At 52.6% G+C, this 27,001-nt stretch overlaps 1 pseudogene; it reads left to right on the top strand.

Moving 5' to 3' along the window:
- Positions 1 to 704: 704 nt before the first annotated feature.
- On the top strand, positions 705 to 26,636 carry LOC144123821 (uncharacterized; annotated as a pseudogene).
- The last annotated feature ends 365 nt before the right edge of the window (positions 26,637 to 27,001 follow it).

The raw sequence follows: 27,001 nt of genomic DNA, 5'->3' as shown, positions 1-27,001 counted from the left end.
AGAAACATACGCCTTCCTTCACTCTTTAAGGAGACTATATATGACAGATGTATTGCGCGTGCCGAAGATTACGATTTCCGTTAAGACCTCAGAATAGCGCCGATCGTGGCCTCATTCGAGAAGTACTTTGTTTCCACTCCATTCAGCAGGGACAGCATGAATTCCTTCGTTGATCTGATAATAGTGACGTTCTTGGCCCCACACGAGTAGGATTTTCACTTCCTTCAGCAGGGAAGCTGTGTGCTTCTCCGCCACCTGTATGAAACATGCGTCTGCTTTCACTCTTTATGGATATTATATGGAACAGATGCGTTGTGCGTTCCGAAGATTACTATTTTGGTAAATACCTCAGAATAGCGCCGATCATGGCCTCATTCGAGAAGAACTTTGTGTTTCCACTCCATCCAGCAGGGACAGCATGAATTCCTTCCATGATCTGATAATAGCGACGTTTGTGGCCCCATAGGAGAAGGATTTTCACGTCATTCAGCAGGTAAGACATGTGCATCACCGCCACCTGTATGAAACATGCGCCTACCTTCACTATTTACGGAGAGTATATAGGACAGATGTCTTGCGCGTGCCCAAGACTGCCATTTGCGTTAAGAACTGAGAATAGCGCCGACCGTGGCCTCATTCGGCAAGAACCTTGCGTTGCCACTCCCTCCAGCAGGAAGAGGAAGACTTCCTTCGAAGACCTGATAATGGATGTTTTTAGCATACCGTAGGCTTATTACCGGAGACGTATACCGTATTACCGTAAGACGTATTTCGGCGCATACAGGAACACTGCCACAAACGTGTTTTAGCTGGACATATACGGTATGCGTTTACGCGAGACGAAAACGTACGACGGGGTGATGTGATGATGACCGCGATCATAAAAAAACGAATTATTGTTACGCTCAGAATAAAGACATAACACGTCACCAGTTCTAAAGTGTAAATGCTAATGTTTTAATTTTATTGGTGATAAAAATACAAGTGGTTTTTAATTGACGATGTTATTTCTATCGGGCAAGTCTAAACAATCCACGCCACGGTTGTATTTGGGCTGCTTCTTTCAGGTCGTTCTGTTGATACCGTTAGTGCAGTCAGTGGTCCTCGCTTTCGTGTTTATTTTGTGCGTTTTTTGCGTGTGAAGCACGAAGGCGTTCATCACGCCCTACAGCTTGCTTCATGATCAACTGCTTTTAAGTTCGCTGACATGGAAAGAGATTGAAGCCATGTATTGGCTTCAAATGGAGCCCCGTGCTCGGAGGAACTTGTGTGAGCATGGCTTTCCTAACATCTAAGACATGGACTTCACAGTTATTTTCGGGAACTTTCGATTTCAAAAGGAAGACCTGCGCGAGCTGGAATCAGCAGAGCTGATTCCAAGCTGTCTACAGTGTGCAGCGGGTCAGGGTCTCTGGCTCAGAAGCGCTGTGCATGACCTTCCGGCGGATCGCCTACCCTAACCTGCTCTGCGACTTGAAGCAGATGTTCAACCGGCACAGCTCAGTAATTTTTCTTCTTCGACGGGCGCTCGAAGTTAGCGGACGTCTTTTCTAGCTCTCCCCTCTTCCGGACACTAGGCCTAAGGCTTCGCGGCGCTGCGGGGTCTCCCTGTGGAGGCCACAGACACCATGAACGAGCGACGGCCTGCGTTCGGCGGTGGCGATGAGCAACGCAGTGCAGGCCGCTCACGCTCACGTTCATGGAGGCGAACGCCATCCAGAGCAAGGTCGTCCAGCACAATTCAGCGAATGCAGGCCAAGATCGCTGATCTGCGGGACACGGTGAGGTGCCTGACCGCAGCGCTCATCACAACCTCGGAGAACCTCGAGTCCGTCATCGGGACCTTGGACGTGTCGCGGGCGGACCCACGCGTTCAAATCTTGAGGGACGCCATGGCGCTTGCTCACCAGACGTAGGAATCCATGGCGGCTCCCTCGCCACCATTTCTGGACAATCCTGCGCTTTCTGCCGCCATTGCTACTCCTGGGCAACCGGCTGTGATGCCCTTTCCCCCTGATGCTGCTGCTGCGGACTCACCGTGGACACCTGCAGCCGAGGAGAGCATGTGCACCCCGATGGACGAGTCTGTTCTCCGGAAACGGCGACGCTCAAAAGGGTCCGATGAGGAGAGGGACGCTGAAACCAACTGGGACATTGCGGTGGCCAAGCGGGAAGCTCGAAGCCCCCCCCCCCCTCCGTCACTGTTCTCTCTCCCTCCACACTTGAAGGAGCAGGGCCTGCCGAGGACGAGCCCCATGGAGCCCACCTCCAGCCTGCTGCTGATGCTGCTGCTCGGGCGACGGCGTCCGGAAAAAAACCGGGTGCGACCTCACCAAATCCCACCGCACGAGTCCAGGCTGCGGCTGGGGCTTTTTCTGCTCGCAGCGAGCGCGCCCAACTCCGTGGCGCGCCGCAGCAATACGCCGCCGACAGCGGCGACGCTGATGCTGGAGCCAGCCTGGCCCCGTGGCGCGAAATCACTACCAAGGCGCAGCGGCGTCTAAGAGCTGCCCTGGAGCGAGTCGCGGCTGCCATGGAGTTCCTGTCCAGCCTGGTGGGGACGGGCTGTTTCGGCCGGCGAACCGGGGCACAGCCTTCACCGGGGAACAGGGCTGGGAGTTGGCCGAGGACACCGAATCCCGTCCGGGTTAGCAAGCAAATGTGATGGCAGTGGACGCCGAGAGCAGAGATGCTCTCCAGGTCCTGCTAGCCACAGCCGTCATGCGCGGCGTGGCTGTCTGTGCCAAGGAGCCTCCTCCACGCAACCAAAGCACTGGCCTAGTGTTCGGTGTGGACGGGTGCAGGATGGCGGAGGAGCTGATGGCGGCGGCTGAGTCAACGGTGCCAATGTTTCGGCGTCTCTGTCGGGCATTACACTAGCGCTCCGTTTTGCGGCGCCGACACCACTGGCGTTCATCACCTTATTCGTGCGCAGGCTCGCGGTCCGCCGCTGCCGTCCCCTGGCCGCTCCAGTGTGCCCAAGTGCGCCAACGTGGGGCATGCCACTGAGGTCTGTCATGCTCCTGCACGATGCACTCGCTGCGGCGGGCCGCACGAGCCCGGTAACTAGGCGAGCAAGCCCCGCTGCATTCACTGCGGGGGGGGGGGGGGGGGGGGGGGGGGCGGCCCTCAGACATTGATAAAGCGTGCCCGGATTGGCAGCGGGAGTGTCACGTAAAGTGGCCACATCCATGGCACCGATGTCGAGGCGGGTTGTCCCAGCCGTCGTCCAGGCTGAAACAGCGGCCCCAGCCCAGCAACGTCAGCAGACGCCGCGCGCGCTTTCTTAAGCGCAGGCCGTCAGGGGAGCACCCCAGCAGCAGCTACCACCGAAGCAACGGCAGCGCCGGCAGCGGCGGCGGCAATCCGGTTGCGTTGCCAGGCGTCGCGTAAAGCGCGGCCCGAGCCTGCTGCCGCTTCTCATGGCCAGCCCCTTGACGCACGGGACGCGGAGATCGCGCACCTAAAGCTGGAGTTGCGCGCCCTCAGCGAACTTTTCCCGGAGGGCACCGATGGACACCGGGCTTGCTTAGAAGCAGCGGGTGCTCCCGCACAGATAAGCCAGCATGATGGCTAGCCACCGGTCTCCCTCCCGCATACCATCCATCCTGCAGTGGAACGTGCGCTAACTTGCGGCACGGTACGCCGAAATGCGAGTTCGCTTCGCACAGGACTCGCCGGAAGTTATCGCGCTGCAGGAGACGTAAGCACGTTCACATAAGGGGAGCCCCAGCTGGGGGCTACCTGGCTATATTGGCTACCACTCAGCCACCATGTGCGAGGAACCCACCTGTGCCGCAGTTCCCTGTTGTCACAAATCTCGTCGGCCCGGGAAATAAAGGCCCGCTATATAAGTGCGGTAGGACGAACAGCACACCCTCGCCGGTCGGCGGCGGCGACATCTGAGGCCCAGGAGTGCGTGGTGGGGACAGTGCGCGTCAGTGACGTCAGTGCGCGTCGGTGGCTGTGCACTGATCTGTAGTGATTTTAACGCCCACCATAGTGCGTGGGGCAGTGCGCGTCACTCCGCGCGTGGAGATGACCTGCACGATGCAGCAACGCAGCTGGGACTCACCCCCTTGGACACCGGCGAGCCCACCTATCGACGACGCGGAACAACCGGGTCTTGCATCGACGTTGCCTTCGCATCCAGAGTCATCGAGGCGACATCGCGCCGATCACCATCTCTCTGGGGCTCGTATCATTACTCCATCCTAATCAAACCCACGTTGTAGGCGCGCCTCAAACCTGCCTAGTCCATTACCAACTGAAGTGCGTTCAGGCGGGCAGTCGACGAGGCTGTGGCCACTGGCGCAGATTTATTTTCGAGTCAAGACCGATGCGCTCTCGCAGCCACCCAACGAGCAGAGGCAAGGGCAGGGCAGCGCACACCTGATAAGAGGCTGCTCAATCTGCGCGAGAAGAGAGATCGCGCAAAGCGGCGGGCGCGACGGATTGACAGAGCCGCCTACTGGACTGTCTACAACCGCTTGGACGCGGCAGTGCGCCGCCACGCCAACAAGCTATTCCGCCGGCAGTGGGCTTCACTATACCAAAGGTTGGAGGAAGATGTCAGCTCGCGGAGGCTGTTTGACACCTTGCGGCGCATCAACGAACCACAGGCAAACCGTCAACCGCTGGCCGTCCTCGCAATCTCCAGCGGGCTCAGCTTTATAGAGTTGGCAGAGCGGTTTGCCGATCGGTTCGCGCCACACAGCCCCGCAAACGCAGCTAACATAGCTGCTCCTGAGAGCCCAAGAATCGACGCCAGTTCCTCGCCTGTTGCCTCGGAATGTCCATGTGATGCGCCGTTCACCGCGGCGGAACTGAAGAATGCGCTGCAGCGCTGCCGCCGCCGCTCGGCGTCCGGACCGAACGGGGTGACAGTCCAGAGGCTGCGAAACCTGAATGCGCAGCAACGACAGGTCCTCCTACAGCAGATCAACCTGGTGTGGGAACGCGGGGAGCTGCCGAAGGATTGGCGAACCACGGTCGTATGTCCCATCCGAAAGGCAGGGCGCCCACCTACGGAGCTGAGCGGATACCGGCCAGTGGCATTAACATCGGCGGAAGGTAAGCTCATGGAGCATATGGCGCTGCAGCCAGCGTCTAAACCGGCGGGCTGCGGAGGCCGATTTGTTTGACGAGCGGCAGACAAGTTTCCGTGGGATGCGGTGCACTGCCGATTCTATATCGGACGTTGCTGCAGCGCTGGAGCACGCCAGGCCGGAAGGCCAAGTTGTGCTGCTGCTACTACTGGACGTCTCGGGCTCTTTTGACAACGTTCACCGCGCACCAACTGTCGCGGTGCTTGAGGGGTCTGGTGTGAGCGGGCGCCTTTTGCGATACGTTCATGGCTTCCAGAGCGGGCGCACCATGCGCGTACGAATAGGGAGTAAGCTCTCCAAGCCTCGCCCAGTAGACATGGGGGTGCCGCTGGGCTCTGTCATCACCATTTCAGTTTAATGTGGTCATGTCGGTGGTGACGGCCTCCCTCCCCACGAGCGGCCGACACTATGAGTACGCGTCCATATATGCAGACGACAAAACTCTGTGGTTCCGGGAACCACCGGGCGAGGTGTTCTTCGTGCTGGGGTGCCTTCAGGGAGCCCTGACCGCAATCGATGCCAGCCTGCGCGGCCTTGATTTGTCGCTGAGCGCGGAAAAATCGGTGGCCATGGCCTGCGTTTCGCGCACGCTCGTGCACCTGATGCCGGTGTCACTGGACGGGACTCCGATTCCTTGGCGGTAATCGGTGCGGTACCTTGGCCTGGACATCGACTGGCGCCTTTCCTTCCGCCCCGCGGCGACCAAGGCCTATCTGCAGATGAAGAGAATCACCGCGGCCGTGCACGAGCTCACCGCTCGAGGCCAGAGTATCTCCAGCAAGCCGCGCTGCGGCTATACAATGTTGCAGCTTTGGGGGCGGTGCTATATGCGCTGCCGCTCGTCACGGTGCGTAAGCCGTGCGCAAGTCCCTGCCCGTGTGCCTAGGCGTTCCCAGAAACTCGCAGTGCGCCGCAACGTTGGCCGAGGCAGGGGCGTGGCCACTTGAGCTCCAAGCAGCACGCAGGGCACTGAATCACATCGACCGGCTTCACCGCGCACTGGACGGCGGCACGCTGCTGCAGCGTATGCGCTCGCACACGCACTCACGAATGGGGGCGGCGATGATTGAGTATGAGCAATTTACTCAATGCCCACCTCCCTACGCCTCCTACTCGCCCTGCCCTGCTGCCTCGGAGGTACAGCGAGAGATCGTCGGCATTGCGGAAAAGCGGAGCACACCCCTCTGTGCTGTGGACCAGCTGGCCAGAGCCGTCATACACGAGGAGCTCCAGGACCATCTCCTCGAGTACACCGACGGCTCAGTGGCCTGCGACAGCTGCTCCCTAGCAGCGGCGGCTACCATGCCCGCCCTGCGACTGCACAGCCAGCACCGCACAACCTTCCTGGGCTCCTCCACCACGGCGGAGTTGATGGGGATCCGGCTCGTGCTGGACCTGCTGTTCACCCTCGGCCCTCCGCCGCCCAGGAGTGCTCTGCTGTGCGACTGCCGCACCGGCCTCAGCCGCTTGCAATTCAATGGCCGCGGTTCTCCACTAGTGCGGGAAATTCGCTCGCGCATCGAGCGCCTCGCGCACAGAGGATTTGCCGTGCATGCACTGTGGGTGCCCGGTCACTGCGGCATCGCCGGCAACGAAGAAGCTGACGACCTCGCGACCGCTGCACGTCAACCTCCTGCCAGTGATCTGCCCCTTGCGATGGAGGACGTGCGTGCGGCCATCCACGACCATCTCCAAAAGGAGCACTCCGACCCACGCACCGCAGGAGGTGAGCGCATCGACAGTATCACCGGCTGTCGCGCTTACACGGCCACAACGTGTTATGGTCCTCCGCGCGCGCATTGGCTGCGTGTGGCCCGGAGAACGACGGGACCGTCACGGAATTGCGACGAGTGATGTGTGTGACCGATGCGGTGCAGTGGAAACACTAGAACACCTGCTCCTTCACTGTGCCGCGTTCGCCGATGCTCGTCGCAATATGTTTGCGGCATATAGGGCGCCGGGTGTAATACATCGAACATTATATTATGCACTGCCTAGAGTACAACGCGGAATGTTATGTGATGTTCGCTTATTTCAAGAAGACAGGAACCCGTCACAGTACAGTTCAGGACATTGTCTACCCTAGTGGAAGCCAGACATGCAGAAGGGAGGCTGCACGCCTTCTTTTAACATTTCTGCAGGACACGGATCTTGTTTCTAAATGGTGACAGCAAGATCGGACTATGGCCAACTGTTATTGAATGTGTGCGTAGATGGCGTTTTCCGGAGTGGACTACGTTATACTGTGAGTGAATGTGTGTATGGATTGTTGCACTACAATGGCCTATGTTTTACTGTGACTGAATATGTGCATAGATGGTGACATCTGGAGTGGACTGTGAAGTGGACTGTGTGGATTGATTGTTTGCATAGATGGTGACTGTGGGAGAGAATGTGTGCTATTACAAGAGACTGTGCGCATAGCGGGGTAGTTGCGACAGGCTTTATGACATTGTTAATATAGAAGGGACGCTACGGTGGAGCAATTTCCGGCAGATAAATCAAGGCTATAACCCCACCTGTAGCATTTAACACCTCAACTCAACTCACTCCATCAAGACGCTAATGTGGCCGCAGGGCAGTGCGCGCACACGTTAGAGTACTTTGGTGAGCCTCTGTGCATTCCTCGAACACACGGGATTGACGTCCCGTCCGTTCTCCGTCAGGTAGTTACGCGCAGTGACCGAACGCTTCGCGAGTTCTACATTGAACGATTAATAACTGGACGCCCCACTCCAGTTGTAGCCAACACAATGTTGTGCGCTTCTTTTAATTCCTCCAAAATGAACTAATCACGCGCACAACTGGACACATTTCTTATTTTCTAAAAAGTTTTTATATACTACATCTTCTCCTATCCTCTCTTCTTGTCCCTTCACCTCTTTCATTTAATTTCTCGCTTCTGCCCGCTATCCTTTACGCTGCCCCAACTCAGGTGCTTCAGTATTGATGGCAGATGCCGGGACTAGCAAAAATATTTTCCTTCTTTTTTACTAACATTTTAATAAAAAAAACTACTACTACCACCACCACAGCTCAGTAATATCGAGCATTGTTCCTAAGGCATTGGCGCACATAGAGTACTACCTTGCGCACCTTCTGGCAGACCTGACCACCCACAAGTGCCTCAATCTGCAATCCCTTGAGCTCTTCTCCTCCCAGGTAAGTACGGCATGGTAGCGGAAATATGGCAATTGTCGCGCAAAATTTTGACTGTATATGAAATGAATGAATTCAGTTTGATAAAAAGGTTACAAGGCAAAGCGGACTAACGCGACACGTCTGAGCGGACATTTTAGAATGATTTTTTTTGCTGTCGGATAAAGCGCGCGAGCTTTCGTGCTTTCCATTAGAGCGCAGCGCATTCAGCCGGTGTTCTCCGATGAGTGTTGCATGCCGCCGGCCATTACTTTGAAGCATGCTACTCGTGTCCACACAAGCACTCCTGTGTTAGGGTATGTCTACCCTTCCTCGGCAGCAGCCTTTATACTCTGGGCAAGCGCACATGTGCGGACGCTAAGTGTCTTGAAGCGGGTTAAAATCCGTTATGTAATACCTCGGCATATGTGGGACCCCACCTCATCAACAGCTCAGCAGAGACGCACCTATGAAATTACCAATGTAGATGATAGCCTCCAAGAATGCATGTGCTTGTATGAATCCTCCTGAGAGCAGTGTAACAAGATGCTGATTGCTTAAGCAATATGCTACAGTAAAGTTAACTAGGTGTACCACGGGTTACGCTGAAAGGTTATTTTATTGTGATCACTTCAAGGTGGCTTTTAGCAAGCGTTGCTTGTAGCCACCCCAGTTTCTCCTTCTCAGGCCGTGCATGCAAAAGGTGCTCCTTTGCATAACTTCTGGACTTGCATCGATTGTAGAGCACGCCAGATTTGTAGACCATCGGTGGGGCAGCAGAATTAATTTTCCGGGCACAAACGGGGCCATGTGGAGAAATACCAGGCTGTGATATGTGCCAACGGCGAAATCTGCCAGCTTAGTGGGCCCTTCAAAGGGCGGCGGCACGACGCAGGTAAGTCTGCTCATCCCTGTTTTAATTACAGAACCTAGCCCTAGTTTATTTCCATATTCAGTGGTTCATTTGCACAGGTAAAGCCTAATATATGCTGTTCATGCTCAAAACAAGAAATACATGGCAGGAAAATTTACGAGCGATTAAACGCTACTGAGATCCAGAAAACTAGTGTAATGTGTTATTAACACATTGTCAGGACATGAAATAGGGGAGGCCATCCGTAAAACATAAAATTACAATATTTAATATGTTAGAGAGAGGAGCCTTTCTTTACGAAAGCAGAAATTGCTGGCCCATTGTGATTATTCCCAATAGTATATAACATCATAGAAACTTGGCCCTGACACTGACAAAATTTTCCAAGGGCATATATTCTTATGCTAAAAAGAATAGTGCCATCGTAGCAAAGAAAATGGTGGCAGCCCTTATGGCCTTTTAAAGGGCTACTGACCACTCCCGTATGAAATATTTCGCTGGTTTGGTTTAGGTTAGGTTTAGGGGGTTTACCATCCCAAAACTCGGGCCACCAGGAACGCCGTAGTGAAGGGCTCCAGAAATTTCGACCGCCTGGGGTTCTTTAATGTGCACTGACATCGTGCAGTACACGGGCGTCTATAATTTTGTCTCTATTGTAATTCGACCGCCGCAGCCGGGATCGAACCTGCACCTTTCGGTTCAGCAGCCGAGCACGGTAACCACTGAGCCACCGCGGCAGCTGAATATATTTTTTACTCTGGTGACTGCGAGGCACCACCCACAGAACATGCGGCTGGAAACATTTTTTTTCAAATTCGAAAAGACTAATTCTTAACGTAGTTACAGTCGCTGCAATCAACCAGGTTTTCGATGCTCCTCTCCTTCCGTTCCCTCCTGGAGATTTTTCACTCTCCCACTGGCCATCTAGCCTCTGCAAGGCAAAATCCCCTTCCTCCTCCACGTATCTTCTTTCTCATAACTCTCCTCTCTCCTCCTTTATTTTTGGATTTTATTTTTGAATTGCTTGCAATTTCGGGTCCCGTCTCTTTTGGGGCTCCATGGTGAGTGACTGGTGCTGTAGCTGAAAAAAATGAACATTCTTCCACGCCTTCTGATGTTCTTGTGCTTTCCTAGCTGTCTTGCAGAAATGGACTGCCTTTTTTAACCTTAAGTCCTCTCCATGTAGCAGCCTTTCTCGAAGATTTTTTGAGAGATTCTAAGGACAATTTGATCTTTGGATCATCGAATCCCCAAGGCAGCTGAAGTTGCAAGTTTAGAACTTGAGCTCCAGGCCGCAAAAAAAAAATTGTAGCGCAAGGCAGTGTGCGGCACTGGAGAAATGCGAAGGCATTTGCCTTTATATGTCAGCAATGTTTTATTGGGAGTAATCGATGTCTGACATTAGTAACATCCCCAACACACATTACTGTCGTACACACCACAACGTGATCACTTCGTGCCCCTCTAACATGCTTGAGTCAACGGCCTTTTGTGGTGTATGTGTTGCATGCCCGCCTGGCACACAGAGGCCCAGGGTTCAAACGACAATGGCAGCGAATTTCTTTTTTTGCATGGCCGTTTTCATGCATTCTTCATCTGAGGGCACGCTCTGCCAAAAGTCTCTGCTGACAAGTCCTGTACGTGCCACTCATGAGGTAAAAAACGCTTACGTTCTATTTATGTCCCCATGCGGAAAATGTACATTTTGGACGTCCCATTTGCTCTGGAAGTACAGTATTTCTCGAACGTATTTATGAACCTGTCGTAATCCTCTTAGTCCGCTGGGTCGCACTGGTATGTATTGAACATTTTGCTTCGGACCGGCGACATGAATTAAGATGAGTACCTTCTGTTCCTTAGAGAGTGACTTCTCTGTTTCTATACCCTGGAGATAAAGCTCGAGGTGTTACTATCCCTTCCCATACCTTCCTCATTCCAGAGCAACCCTTCTCCTCCTTCCGTGGTAACTACCTACGATTTGGTTCCCGTGGCAACCACCTTCTGGTTGCACCTTCTTGCACTCTTGCCGTACCCTGCTCGTTCCACATTAATCACCTTCTGGCTGCGCATTCTTCCGCTGTCACCACACTCTCTCAAAGTGTTGAGCACTCAAACATTTGCGTTACGCATTCGTAACTGTGCTGCAAGTTGTTTGGGTTAAACATAATAGTATTTAATGCGGCAGCTGTTCATGCTCCTCGAACAGTGAAAAGAGAAGTTGTTGCTGATATGTTTGTGAATTTCCCCTAAGTTACAGGTATCGTCAAAGAGACGCAGTTATAACCGAATCTTCAGATCACCATGGGTCACAAATATCTAATCTATGGGCATCCGCCTTATCCACTGCGGCCGTTGCTGTGCAAGCCCTTTGGAGGTGCCGTCCTGCAGCCACATCACGTTGCCTTACACAACGTCATGAGTAGTGTAAGACAGGCCGTCGAGGGGGGGTTTGGGGGAGTGTCTCAAGACTTTGCTTTTGTTGATTACCATAAAAACCAAAAGTTGAGACGGCAACAACTTGGTCGAATGTATAAGGTTGCCATACTGCTCACCAATTTCCGCACATGTTTGTAAGGTAGTCAGGTTTCGAGTTATTTTGATGTCTCACCACCCCAGCTGCATGAATACCTTGTACGGTTTTAAGATAACTGATTCATATTGCTGTTGGGTAACACGTATGTCTCAAATAATAAATTGTAATTTACAGTTCACGATCTGACACATAAATGTCGCCTTATAGCAGCGTGATTCATAGTTACCTTAGAACCAAATTCGTATGAAATCGCACAGTAGGACAACGGAGGAAGAAAAGAATTCAAAAACCATTCGATGCAATGCTCAACTACTGCATATATCTTACATTGAACGGGGACTTGTATATGAAAAATTGACTTTGGTTTGGTATAGGAGGTGTAATGTTCCAAAGCAACTTAAAGGGTCACTGAAGCACTTTTTTGAAAATCTGGCTTGCAGAGGCGTCCGGCTGTTTTCATGCTGCGTACTCGAATATCGATCCGAAATTTAGCAAAGCTATATTGTCCATGAGACCAAGCCAGATCCACGCATAAGGCTGCTGCTTCAATCAAAGCATGTTCAGTAGACGCGGGGAAATATTAATCACTCCCTCGGAACCACTCCGTCTTCCTAGATGTGTAGTTTCAGTTCAGTGACGTGGCGGTCAACAGTATGTGTGTTTCAAAGCAAAACTGCCAACAACTTAACGGATAAATGGAGTAAGGCTGCGAAATTTCATATTTTCTTACAAAAGCTTGATTGTCGTTCATTTATCTCTTAAATTGGCATCCGAAACCCGAGCGACCTCTGTCGAACGTTTTCATTTTTATCTTGTAGCTCTTATTACTGACAAGGCAGCAACAGGTAGAAAAGATGCTGCATATTAACAACTTCGATGCTTGTTTGCTTGGACGCGTGGAACCGAACATTGGTAAGTAATCCCCGTGAAGTCTGGCCGCGCCTGTGCTGAGGAGAGTGGCACGTCCTTGAGCCTCTATAAAACATCCACAGGGCTCCAAGACCATGTCATGTGCGTGCCATGCGGGAAAGTGGCTCGCAGAGCCACCACGACCTCCAAGTCTCCGATACTTCAGTAGGCTCTTTTAATTGCCGGTCCGCACACAGTCGTGCCGCTAATGGGTTACAATACGAGTAGCACGGAGGCATGTAGTGGGTCCCCTTGCATTAAAAAAAGGGAGACACACAAATGCACCCAGGCGCTGAAGCTTTCCGACCGTGCCATCACGGGGCCACTTTCCGAGGACCAATCGCTCCAAACACTTCACGCAAAGCTGCGCACAAAAATAGAGCTGATCTCTCATAAAGCAATGCAATCAGAAGTAGCAGCTCTTACCTCCATTGTTATCTTTTAGTAGAGGTGCTTCTTAGCAATGGTGACACGCATCTCATACGCGAGAAAATCCTAGGAGCGGTCTCGTGGTTCACCCATGCCTCCTTGAGAGAAAGCAATATAGATCGCATTGTTTCAATCAAATCTCGTGAGGCGCTCGCGTCACACGTGACTTTGCGAGATTCCGGTAAATTGGACGGCAGACCCCATACGCCTGCGGAGTCCGCCTCAAACTCCTGAACCTTCCGGTAAAGTGCGCACATGCGCAGTAGGCATCCGGTAATACGGTATACGTCTCCGGTAATACGTCTACGGTATGCAAAAAACGTCTAGTACCGACGTTCGTGGCGCCATACGAGTAGGATTTTCACTTCCTTCAGCATGGAAGGCAAGTGCATCTTCGCCACCTCTATGAAACATGCGCCTACCATCACTCTTTATGGAGAGTGTATGGAGAGATGCCTTGCGCGTGCCCAAGACTACAATTTCCGTTAAGACCAAAGAATAGCACCGATCGTGGCCTCACTCGAGTAGAAACTTGTGTTTCCAGTCTCTCCAGCAGCGACACTACGTCTTCCTTTGAAGAGCTGATAATGGCGACATTCGTGGCCCTATACGTGTAAAATTTTCACTTCCTTCAGCAAGGAAGGTATGTGCATCTCCGCCACCTGTATGAAACATGCGCCTTCCTTGACTCTTTATGGAGAGTATATGGGACAGATGCTTTGCGCGTGACCCATGTTACGATTTCCGTTAAGACCTGAGAATAGCGGTCATCGTCGCCTAATACGAAAAGAAACTTTTGTTTAATCTCCATCCAGCAGGGAGAGCGCGCCTTCCTTCGAAGATTTGAAAATGGCGACGTTCGTGGCCCCATACAACTAGCCAACGCTTTACTTCCCTCACCATCGTAATAATTTATTCCGCTCTTAAAGGCCTCGGGCGAAGTATTACCAAAGAGGGGGAGGTAACGCATAAAAAGAACACCAGAATTGATCGCCTCAACACAAGCATAAAAAAGTCCAAAGGCTCATGTGCATCTCCGCCACCTGTAAGAAAAATGCGCCTAACGTCACAGTTTATGGATGGTATACGGCACAGGCGCCTTATGCGTGCCCAGCAATACGATTTCTTTAAGACCTGAGCATAGCGCCGATCGTGGCCTCATACGAGAATTAACGCTTTTCCACTCACTATAGCAGGGAGAGCATGCTTTCAATCGAAGATCTGATAATGGCGACCTTCGTGGCCCCATACGAGTAGGATTTTCACTTCCTTCAGCAGGAAAGGTATGTGCATTTTCGCCAAATGTACGAAACATGCGCCTACCATCACTCTTTATGGAGAGTATATTGGAGAGATGCCTTGCGCGTGTCCAAGACTACGATTTCCGTTAATACCTGAGAATGGCACCGACCGTGGCCTCACTCGAGTAGAAACTTGCATTTCCAGTCTCTACAGCAGCGACACTACGCCTTCATTCGAAGACCTGATAATGGCTACATTCGTTGCCCCATACGAGTAAGATTTTCACTTCCTTCCGCAGGCAAGGTATGTGCATCGCCGCTACCTGTATGAAACATGCGCCTACCTTCACTCTTTATGGAGAGTATATGGGACAGATGGCTTGCGCGTGCCCAAGATTACGATTTCCATTAAGACCTGAGAATAGCGCCGATAATGGCCTCATTCGAGAAGAAACTTGCATTTCCCCTCCCTCCAGCAGGCAGAGCACGCCTTCTTTGGAAGATCTGATAATAGGGAGGTTCGGATCCCCATACGACTAGGCGCATTTTCACTTGATTCAGCAGGGAGGGATTGTGCATATCTCCGTCACCTGTAAGAAAGAATCGCCTACCTCCAATGTTTATGGGGAGCATATGAGATAGGCGCTTTGCGCGAGCCCAGGATTAAGATTTACACTAAGGCCCGAGAATACCGCGATCGCGGCCTCATACGAGAAGAAACTTGCGTTTCCACTCCCTCCTGCAGGGAGGACACGCCTTCCTTCGAATATCTGATATCGACGTTCGTGCCCTATATGGCTAGACGCATTTTCACTTCCTTTAGCAGGGAGGGATTGTGCATATCTCCGTCACCTGTAAGAAAGATTCACCTACCTCCAATGTTTATGGGGAGAATATGGGATAGGCCCTTCGCGCGAGCCCAGGATTAAGATTTACGCTAAGGCCTGAGAGTACCGCGATCGTGTCCTCATTCGAGCAGAAACTTGCGTTTCCACTCCCTCCTGCAAGGAGGACACGCCTTCCTTCGAATATGATAATATCGACGTTCGTGCCCCATACGGCTAGACGCATTTTCACTTCCTTAAGCAGAAAGGGATTGTGCATATCTCCGTCACCTGTAAGAAAGAATCGCCTACCTCCAATGTTTACGGGGAGCATATGGGATAGGCGCTTTGCGCGAGCCCAGGATTAAGATTTACGCTAAGGCCTGAGAATACCGCGATCGTGGCCTCATTCGAGAAGAAACTTGCGTTTCCACTCCCTAATGCGGGGAGGACACGCCTGCCTTCGAATATCTGATAATATCAACGTTCGTGCCCCATATGGCTAGACGCATTTTCACTTCCTTTATCAGGGAGGGATTGTGCATATCTCCATCACCTGTAAGAAAAAATCGCCTACCTCCAATGTTTATGGGGAGCATATGGGATAGGCGCTTTGCGCGAGCCCAGGATTAAGATTTACGCTAAGGCCTGAGAATACCGCGATCATGGCCTCACTCGAGAAGAGACTTGCGTTTCCACTCCCTCCTGCATGGAGGAGACGCCTTCCTCGAATATCTGATAATATCAACGTTCGTGCCCCATATGGCTAGATGCATTTTCACTTCCTTTAGCCGGGAGGGATTGTGCATATCTCCATCACCTGTAAGAAAGAATCGCCTAGCTCCAATGTTTACGGGGAGCATATGGGATAGGCGCTTTGCGCGAGCCCAGGATTAAGATTTACGCTAAGGCCTGAGAATACCGCGATCGTGGCCTCATTCGAGAAGAAACTTGCGTTTCGACTCCCTAATGCGGGGAGGACACGCCTTCCTTCGTATATCTGATAATATCAACGTTCGTGCCCCATATGGCCAGACGCATTTTCACTTCCTTTAGCAGGGAGGGATTGTGCATATCTCCATCACCTGTAAGAAAGAATCGCCTAGCTCCAATGTTTACGGGGAGCATATGGGATAGGCGCTTTGCGCGAGCCCAGGATTAAGATTTACGCTAAGGCCTGAGAATACCGCGATCGTGGCCTCATTCGAGAAGAAACTTGCGTTTCCACTCCCTAATGCGGGGAGGACACGCCTTTCTTCGAATATCTGATAATATCAACGTTCGTGCCCCATATGGCTAGACGCATTTTCACTTCCTTTAGCAGGGAGGGATTGTGCATATCTCCATCACCTTTAAGAAAGAATCGCCCAGCTCCAATGTTTACGGGGAGCATATGGGATAGGCGCTTTGCGCGAGCCCAGGATTAAGATTTACGCTAAGGCCTGAGAATACCGCGATCGTGGCCTCATTCGAGAAGAAACTTGCGTTTCCACTCCCTCCTGCGGGGAGGACACGCCTTCCTTCGAATATCTGATAATATCAACGTTCGTGCCCCATAAGGCTAGACGCATTTTCACTTCCTTTAGCAGGGAGGTATTGTGGATATCTCCGTCACTTGTAAGAGAGAATCGCCTACCTCCAATGTTTACGGGGAGCATATGGGATAGGCGCATTGCACGAGCCCAGGATTAAGATTTACGCTAAGGCCTGAGAATACCGCGATCGTGGCCTCATTCGAGAAGAGACGCGTTTCCACTCCCTCCTGCAGGGAGGACACGCCTTCCTTCGAATTTATGATAATATCGACGTTTGTGCCCCATACGGCTAGACGCATTTTCACTTCCTTTAGCAGGGAGGGATTGTGGATATCTCCGTCACTTGTAAGAAAGAATCGCCTACCTCCAATGCTTATGGGGAGCATATGGGATATGCGCTTTGCGCGAGATCAGGATTGCGATTTACGCTAAGGAATGGGAATACCGCTATCGTGGCCTCATTCGAGAAGAAACTTGCGTTTCCACTCCCTCCTGCAGGGAGGACAGGCCTTCCTTCGAATTTACGATAATATCGACGTTCGTGCCCCATATGGCTAGACCCATTTTCACTTCCTTTAGCAGGGAGGGATTGTGCATATCTCCGTCATCTGTAAGAAAGTATCGCCTAACTCCAATGTTTATGGGGAGCATATGGGATAGGCGCTTTGCGCGAGCCCAGGATTAAGATTTACACTAAGGCCTGAGAGTACCGCGATCGTGGCCTCATTCGAGCAGAAACTTGCGTTTCCTCTCCCTCCAGCAAGGAGGACACGCCTTCCTTCGAATATCTGATAATATCGACGTTCGTGCCCCATACGGCTAGACGCATTTTCACTTCCTTTAGCAGAAAGGGATTGTGCATATCTCCGCCACCTGCAAGAAAGAATCGCCTACCTCCAATGTTTATGGCGAGCATATGGGATAGGCGCTTTGCGCGACCCCAGGATTAAGATTTACGCTAAGGCCTGAGAATACCGCGATCGTGGCCTCATTCGAGAAGAAACTTGCGTTTCCACTCCCTCCTGCGGGGAGGACACGCCTTCCTTCGAATATCTGATAATAATGTAACGTGAAGATGTGCACACCAAAAGGGAAAAATATATTTACAGGGAAACAGCTTACAGCCACGCAGCCGAACAACCGGGCACGCGAAGCCCAGCCGCAGAAACGCCCTTCGTCCTCTTCGCGTTCCAAGCGCGAGCGCACCAAGCACGAGCGTTCCAAGCACAAGCACAACCGTAGCATAACTCCCGGCGGCAAAAGCACCGTCCCGGTGCTAAGTGGATGATGTAGCAGGCGTGTGGTACGGTTTGAGACGGACTACATGAACGACGTCAGTCAAAGGGCTAGTGGACGACGTCGGAGCATGAAGAGGTGTAATCTCGTAGGTCACGTCGGTCACCTGACGGAGAACTCGATAAGGGCCACTGTACTGACGCAGAAGTGTCTCAGAGAGACCTACACGGCGAGAAGGAGACCAAAGGAGGACGAGTGAGCCCGGCGGATAGTGTACTGGGCGATGCCGGCGGTCGTAAACTGACTTCTGGTAGGTCTGAGATGCGGTGAGCCGGTCTCGGGCGATTTCACGGGCCATAGTTGCTCGGGAGATGGCGTCACGTGCATACTCTGTGGTCGAGGCAGTAGAACTCGGCAGTAATGTATCCAATGGCAGCGCAGGATGCCGACCAAACAGAAGGTAGAAAGGAGAATAGCCGGTGGTATCATGCCGCGACGAATTATAAGCAAATGTTACATAAGGCAAGGCAACGTCCCAATCGCGGTGGTCGGGCGAGACATACATGGATAGCATATCGGTCAGAGTCCTGTTGAGGCGCTCGGTAAGCCCGTTCGTCTGGGGATGGTAAGCTGTAGTGAGCTTATGCTGCGTGCCACAGGACCGGAGGATATCGTCAACTACTCGGGACAAAAAGTAGTGGCCGCGGTCTGTCAGCAATTGGTGTGGAGCGCAGTGGTGAAGGATTACGTTCTGCAATAGGAAGTCGGCGACATCGGTTGCGCAACTTGTTGGTAACGCACGCGTGATAGCGTACCGGGTCGCATAGTCGGTCGCGACAGCAATCCAACGGTTGCCGGAGCAGGACGTCGGAAAAGGTCCGAGAAGGTCGAGTCCAACACGGTAGAATGGTTCGAGAGGTACGTCAATAGGCTGTAGAAGGCCAGCAGGCAACGTTGATGGTCTCTTCCTGCGTTGACAGAGGTCGCAGGAGGCAACGTAACGCCGAACAGAGCGGTACAGACCAGGCCAAAAGAAGCGGCGTCGGACCCGATCGTATGTGCGGGAGACGCCGAGGTGGCCTGCGGTCGGTAGGTCGTGTAGTTCCGCTAGGACAGATGAACGGAGACGGTGGGGAACGACTAGGAGGAGCGGAGGTCCGTCAGGACGAAGGTTGCGGCGGTATAGGACGCCATCCTGAATGACGAACAGTTTCAATGAAGGATCTCGGCTGGCACAGTTGAGGCGATCAATGAGAATACGCAAGGAAGAGTCTTGTCGCTGCTCGTCCGCGATGTTAATCAGATCGGAGATAGCGAAGAGGCACGGGCCGAGGTCGTTGTCTCCAGGATCAGGCGGCTCTACAGGGTGCCGAGACAGGCAGTCGGCGTCTTGATGGAGACGCCCTGACTTGTAATGAACAGTGTAAGAATACTCTTGGAGGCGCAACGTCCAACGTCCGAGCCGGCCTGTGGGGTCTTTCAGTGAAGACAGCCAACAAAGGGCGTGGTGATCGGTCACTACGGAGAATGGACGGCCAAACAGGTACGGTCGGAACTTAGCTACAGCCCAAACAAGAGCTAGACACTCGCGCTCTGTAATTGAGTAATTTCGCTCAGCTGTAGAAAGGAGGAGGCTGGCATATGCAATAACGCGTTCTTGCCCTTGGTGACGTTGGGCTAGCACGGCGCCAATCCCATAACCGCAGGCGTCTGTGCGAACTTCAGTCGGAGCCGACGGATCAAAATGGGCCAGAATAGGTGGGGAGGTGAGTAAGTCGACTAGCGAAGAAAAGGCCTCCTCTTGGGCAGGGCCCCAGGCAAAAGGGGTGTCTTTCTTTAGAAGGTCGGTCAGGGGGCGAGCGGTGCCGGCAAAATTTTTGATGAAACGGCGGAAGTACGAGCAGAGGCCGACGAAGCTGCGCACATCCGTAGACGACTGGGGAATAGGGAAGTCCTTGACGGCTTTAACTTTAACAGGATCCGGGCGGACACCAAAAGCGTCGACTAGATGTCCGAGAATGGTGAGTTGGCGGCGACCGAATTGACATTTCGACGAATTGAGCTGTAGCCCGGCTCTACGGAAGACAGAAAGAATGCTCGCCAGTCTGTCGAGGTGCGTGGTAAACGTGGGCGAAAAAACCACAACATCGTCGAGGTAACATAGACATGTGGACCATTTAAAGCCGCGAAGCAAGGAGTCCATCATTCTTTCGAAGGTAGCTGGCGCATTACAGAGACCGAATGGCATAACTTTAAACTGATATAAGCCGTCCGGTGTGACGAATGCCGTCTTTTCGCGGTCATTGTCATCAACAGAGATTTGCCAATACCCGGACCGAAGGTCAATTGAAGAGAAAAATTTGGCTCCGTGAAGGCAGTCCAAAGCATCGTCTATTCTTGGGAGTGGATAGACGTCTTTTTTTGTTATGTTGTTTAGGTGCCGGTAATCAACGCAAAAGCGCCAGCTGCCGTCCTTCTTTTTAACCAGCACAACTGGTGAGGCCCAAGGGCTCGACGAGGGCTCTATGATGTCTTTACTGAGCATCTTGTCCACCTCTTGCTGTATGATGGTGCGTTCTGTACTGGACACTCTGTAGGGTCGTCTGTGAATAGGAGCTGCGTCACCGGTGTTGATGCGATGCGTGACCACAGATGTTCGAGCCAAAGGGCGGTCATCGAAGTCAAAGATGTCGCGAAAAGACGACAGAAGATACCGAAGGTCGTGAGCTTGCCCTGGTAAGAGGTCAGCAGCAATCATTTTTGCATATTCATCAGGTGGTGGGACGTCAGAGTCGCGGCAGTTCGACGAGGGTGGGACGCTTCTCACCGCCGATACGACGCATTCGGCAGCAGGGCACAGCGTGGCGAGCGACATACCTTGTGGGAGCGGCTGAACGTAAGAGGCAAAGTTGAGAACCGGAAGGGACGCTTGATTTGCCGACATGGTGACAACTGTATGCGCAAGGGCAACACTGCGTGTAAAGGGCACATCAGGAACCGGAGTAATGATGTAGTCACCATCGGGAACTGGCGGGACAGAGGAGAAACGGACATAAGTGGCGGCATCGGGGTCCAGGCGGACAAAGTCGGCGGTGCGCAGTCGGTGAACAATTGGATCCGGTGGCTCTGAAGGAACAGGTAGAGCGAGTTGAACGATGCTTGTGGCGCAATCTATAAGGGCGGAATGGTCGGTGAGAAAGTCAAGGCCGAGAATGATGTCATGAGGGAAGTGTTCGAGGACAGTGAAGAGCACAGAAGTATGGCGGCCGGCTATTGAAACACGAGCAGTACACATTCCGACGACAATAGACATACCGCCATCTGCAACACGGACCACAGTTGAGGGGGCAGGAGTGAGCACTTTAATTAGGCGACGGCGAAGACGAGCATTCATGACTGAGACGTGCGCTCCAGTGTCGATCAGAGCGGTAACAGGGACCCCGTCCACGTCGACGTTAAGGATGTTCCGATGAGCATGAAGAGTTAAAGGAGGGTTTTCTGGTCGGGTCGTCAGAGCAGCATCACCCCCAGACGCTGCAGCCATCAGTTTTCCGACCGGGAGCGGGCATATGAGGCCGGCGACGAAGGGCGGCGAGGTCGGGGCGATGGAGATCGACGGCGCTGAGGTGACGACGAACGGTTGGTAAGCGGGGTCTGAGCGTGGTGGCCAGAAGAGGTCGTTTCCGAGGGCGAGGGAGAGCGGCGGGAATATGCAGAACCCGGCGGGTAGCGGCTGTAGGTCGAGGACGGACGGCTTCGGCAGTGTCGAGATATGTGGCCAACTCGGGAGCAGTTAAAGCAGATGGGCCTGTCATCAGGTGTTCTCCATTCATCTGGATTGCGGCTGCGTCGAGGGTAGTATGCACGTTCAGAACCGAGCTCCGGGGACATGCGGCGAGCATATGGGGCACTAACTGAGCAAACAGGTTGAATCCCAAGATTGGCAAATTCTTTGCGAACGACAGCCTGTATAAGGGATACTGCTGGAGTACTGTCTGTTGCGGGTGGATGAAACGCAACGGGGGACATTGCCTCTACTTCTTGGCGCACAAGTCGTGTCAGGCTCTCAGATGTCGGCAGACGGCTCGGTGGAGTCGAGTCTACACAGGACGACGTCGCAGTCGTATTCGGCAACCGCGTGAACTGCGGAGAAATTCGGCGGCTCTTCGCTTGTTCGAACCGGCGGCATTCCTTGATGATTGCGTCAACCGTTCCGCAGTCCTTGTATACAAGAAGGTTAAAGGCGTCATCTGCGATGCCTTTGAGCACGTGACCTACTTTGTCGCACTCTGACATAGTGGCGTCGACTTTCATGCAGAGAGCTAATATGTCCTGAATGTATGATACATAGGACTCTGTGGACGTTTGTGCACGGCATGCGAGCTCCTTCTTCGCAGCGAGCTGACGACCGAATGGCTTACCAAACAGGTCACAAAGCTTGCGCTTGCAGAGATCCCAGCTGGTGAGTTCATCCTCGTGGGTCTCGAACCATACCCTGGCAGTGCCAGTCAGGTAGAAGATGACGTTGGCCAACTTTAGGGTCGGGTCCCACCTGTTGTGTGTGCTCACGCGCTCGTACATTGCGAGCCAGTCCTCCACGTCGACGCCGTCCGTTCCGTTGAAGGTCCCAGGATCTCTCGGATGGGCAATGATGAACGCCGGGTTGGCGGACGCCGACGGAGCGGCCCCTTCGCTGGTCATGGTTGAAGAGCCGGCAAGCTGACGACCGCTGCGGAGTTCCGTGCTTGCTGTGGCTGTACCCCGGACCTCACACCAATAATGTAACGTGAAGATGTGCACACCAAAAGGGAAAAATATATTTACAGGGAAACAGCTTACAGCCACGCAGCCGAACAACCGGGCACGCGAAGCCCAGCCGCAGAAACGCCCTTCGTCCTCTTCGCGTTCCAAGCGCGAGCGCACCAAGGACGAGCGTTCCAAGCACAAGCACAACCGTAGCAATATCAACGTTCGTGCCCCATATGGCTAGACGCATTTTCACTTCCTTTAGCAGGGAGGGATTGTGCATATCTCCATCACCTGTAAGAAAGAATCGCCTACCTCCAATGTTTACGGGGAGCATATGGGATAGGCGCTTTGCGCGAGCCCAGGATTAAGATTTACGCTAAGGCCTGAGAATGCCGCGATCGTGGCCTCACTCGAGAAGAGACTTGCGTTTCCACTCCCTCCTGCAGGGAGGACACGCCTTCCTCGAATATCTGATAATATCAACGTTCGTGCCCCATATGGCTAGACGCATTTTCACTTCCTTTAGCAGGGAGGGATTGTGCATATCTCCATCACCTGTAAGAAAAAATCGCCTACCTCCAATGTTTACGGGGAGCATATGGGATAGGCGCATTGCACGAGCCCAGGATTAAGATTTACGCTAAGGCCTGAGAATACCGCGATCGTGGCCTCATTCGAGAAGAGACGCGTTTCCACTCCCTCCTGCAGGGAGGACACGCCTTCCTTTGAATTTATGATAATATCGACGTTTGTGCCCCATACGGCTAGACGCATTTTCACTTCCTTTAGCAGGGAGGAATTGTGCATATCTCCATCTGCTGTAAGAAAGAATCGCCTACCTCCAATGTTTATGGGGAGCATATGGGATAGGCGCATTGCGCGAGCCCAGGTTAAGATTAACGCTAAGGCCTGAGAATACCGCGATCGTGGCCTCATTCGAGAAGAGACGCGTTTCCACTCCCTCCTGCAGGGAGGACACGCCTTCCTTTGAATTTATGATAATATCGACGTTTGTGCCCCATACGGCTAGACGCATTTTCACTTCCTTTAGCAGGGAGGGATTGTGGATATCTCCGTCACTTGTAAGAAAGAATCGCCTACCTCCAATGCTTATGGGGAGCATATGGGATATGCGCTTTGCGCGAGATCAGGATTGCGATTTACGCTAAGGAATGGGAATACCGCTATCGTGGCCTCATTCGAGAAGAAACTTGCGTTTCCACTCCCTCCTGCAGGCAGGACAGGCCTTCCTTCGAATTTATGATAATATCGACGTTTGTGCCCCATACGGCTAGACGCATTTTCACTTCCTTTAGGAGGGAGGAATATTGGATATCTCCGTCACTTGTAAGAGAGAATCGCCTACCTCGAATGTTTATGGGGAGCATATGGGATAGGCGCTTTGCGCGAGCCCAGGGTTACGATTTACGCTAACGCCTGAGAATACCACGATCATGGCCTCGTTCGAGAAGAGACTTGCGTTTCCACTTCCTTCTGCAGGGAGGACACGCCTTTATTCGAACATCTGATAATATCGACGTTCGTGCCCCATACGGCTAGACGCATTTTCACTTCCTTTAGCAGGGAGGGATTGTGGATATCTCCGTCACTTGTAAGAGAGAATCGCCTACCTCGAATGTTTATGGGGAGCATATGGGATAGGCGCTTTGCGCGAGCCCAGGGTTACGATTTACGCTATGGCCTGAGAATACCACGATCATGGCCTCATTCGAGAAGAAACTTGCGTTTCCACTTCCTTCTGCAGGGAGGACACGCCTTTATTCGAATATCTGATAATATCGACGTTCGTGCCCCATACGGCTAGACGCATTTTCACTTCCTTTAGCAGGGAGGGATTGTGGATATCTCCATCACTAGTAAGAAAGAATCGCCTACCTCCAATGTTTATGGGGAGCATATGGGATAGACGCTTTGCGCGAGCCCAGGATTACGATTTACGCTAAGGCCTGAGAATACCACGATCATGGCCTCATTCGAGAAAAGACTTGCGTTTCCACTTCCTTCTGCAGGGAGGACACGCCTTCTTTCGAATATCTGATAATATCGACGTTCGTGCCCCATACGGCTAGACGCATGTTCACTTTATTTAACAGGGAGTGATTGTGCATATCTCCGTCACCTGTAAGAAACATACGCCTTCCTTCACTCTTTAAGGAGACTATATATGACAGATGCATTGCGCGTGCCGAAGATTACGATTTCCGTTAAGACCTCAGAATAGCGCCGATCGTGGCCTCATTCGAGAAGTACTTTGTTTCCACTCCATTCAGCAGGGACAGCATGAATTCCTTCGATGATCTGATAATAGCGACGTTCGTGGCCCCACACGAGTAGGATTTTCACTTTCTTCAGCAGGGAAGCTGTGTGCTTCTCCGCCACCTGTATGAAACATGCGTCTGCTTTCACTCTTTTTGGATATTATATGGAACAGATGCGTTGTGCGTTCCCAAGATTACTATATTGGTAAAGACCTCAGAATAGCGCCGACGTGGCCTCATTCGAGAAGAACTTTGTGTTTCCACTCCATCCAGCAGGGACAGCATGAATTCCTTCCATGATCTGATAATAGCGACGTTTGTGGCCCCATACGAGAAGGATTTTCACGTCATTCAGCAGGTAAGACATGTGCATCACCGCCACCTGTATGAAACATGCGCCTACCTTCACTCTTTACGGAAAGTATATAGGACTGATGTCTTCCGCGTGCCCAAGACTACCATTTGCGTTAAGACCTGAGAAAAGCGCCGACCGTGGCCTCATTCGAGAAGAACCTTGCGTTGCCACTCCCTCCAGCAGGAAGAGCAAGACTTCCTTCGAAGACCTGATAATGGATGTTTTTAGCATACCGTAGACTTATCACCGGAGACGTATACCGTATTACCGTAAGACGTATTTCGGCGCATACAGGTTCACTGCCACAAACGTGTTTTAGCTGGACATATACGGTATACGTTTACGCGAGACGAAAACGTACGACCGGGTGATGTGATGATGACCGCGATCATAAAAAAACAGATTATTGTTACGCTCAGAATAAATACATAACACGTCACCAGTTCTAAAGTGTAAATGCTAATGTTTTAATTTTATCGGTGATAAAAAATACAAGTGGTTTTTAATTGACGATGTTATTTCTATCCGGCAAGCCTAATCAATCCACGCCACGGTTGTATTTGGGCAGCTTCTTTCAGGTCGTTCTGTTGATACCGTTAGTGCAGTCAGTGGTCCTCGCTTTCGTGTTTTTTTGTGCGTTTTTTGCGTGTGAAGCACGAAGGCGTTCATCACGCCCTACAGCTTGCTTCACGATCAACTGCTTTTAAGTTCGCTGACATGGAAAGAGATTGAAGCCATGTATTGGCTTCAATTGGAGCCCCGTGCTCGGAGGAACTTGTGTGAGCGCGGCTTTCCTAACATCGACGCCATGGATTTCACAGTTTTTTTCGGGAACTTTCGATTTCAAAAGGAAGACCTGCGCGAACTGGAATCAGCAGAGCTGATTCCAAGCGGTCTGCAGTGTGCAGCGGGTCAGGGTCTCTGGCTCAGAAGCGCTGGGCATGACCTTCCGGCGGATCGCCTACCCTAACCGGCTCTGCGACTTGAAGCAGATGTTCAACCGGCACAGCTCAGTAATTTTTCTTCTTCGACGGGCGCTCGAAGTGAGTGGACGTGTTTTCTAGCTCTCCCCTCTTCCGCACGCTAGGCCTAAGGCTTCGCGGCGCTGCGGGGTCTCCCCATGGAGGCCACAGACACAATGAACGAGCGACGGCCTGCGTTCGGCGGTGACGATGAGCAACGCAGTGCAGGCCGCTCACGCTCACGTTCACGGAGGTGAATGCCATCCAGGGCAAGGTCGTCCAGCACCATTCAGCGAATGCAGGCCAAGATCGCTGATCTGCGGGACAGGGTGAGGTGCCTGACGGCGGTGCTCATCACAACCTCGGAGAACCTCGAGTCCGTCATCGGGACCTTAGACGTGTCGCGGGAGGACCCACGCGTTCACGCCTTGAGGGACGCCATGGCGCTTACTCACCAGACGTAGGAATCCATGGCGGCTCCCTCGCCACCATTTCTGGACAATCCTGCGCTTTCTGCCGCCATTGCTACTCCTGGGGAATAGGCTGTAATGCCCTTTCCCCCTGATGCTGCTGCTGCGGACTCACCGTGGACACCTGCAGCCGAGGATAGCATGTGCACCCCGATGGACGAGTCTGTTCTCCGGAAACGGCGACGCTCAAAAGGGTCCGAGGAGGAGAGGGACGCTGAAACCAACTGGGACATTGCGTTGGCCAAGCGGGAAGCTCGAAGCCCCCCTCCTCCCCTCCGTCACTGTTCCCTCTCCCTCCACACTCGAAGGAGCAGGGCCTACCCAGGACGAGCCCCATGGAGCCCACCTCCAGCCTGCTT

The sequence above is a fragment of the Amblyomma americanum genome, chromosome 3 (genome assembly GCF_052857255.1).
Source record: "Amblyomma americanum isolate KBUSLIRL-KWMA chromosome 3, ASM5285725v1, whole genome shotgun sequence".
Taxonomy (NCBI): Eukaryota; Metazoa; Arthropoda; class Arachnida; order Ixodida; family Ixodidae; genus Amblyomma; species Amblyomma americanum.
The sequence above is the reverse complement of the archived record's forward strand: the minus strand, read 5'-3'. Positions and strand labels throughout refer to the sequence as shown.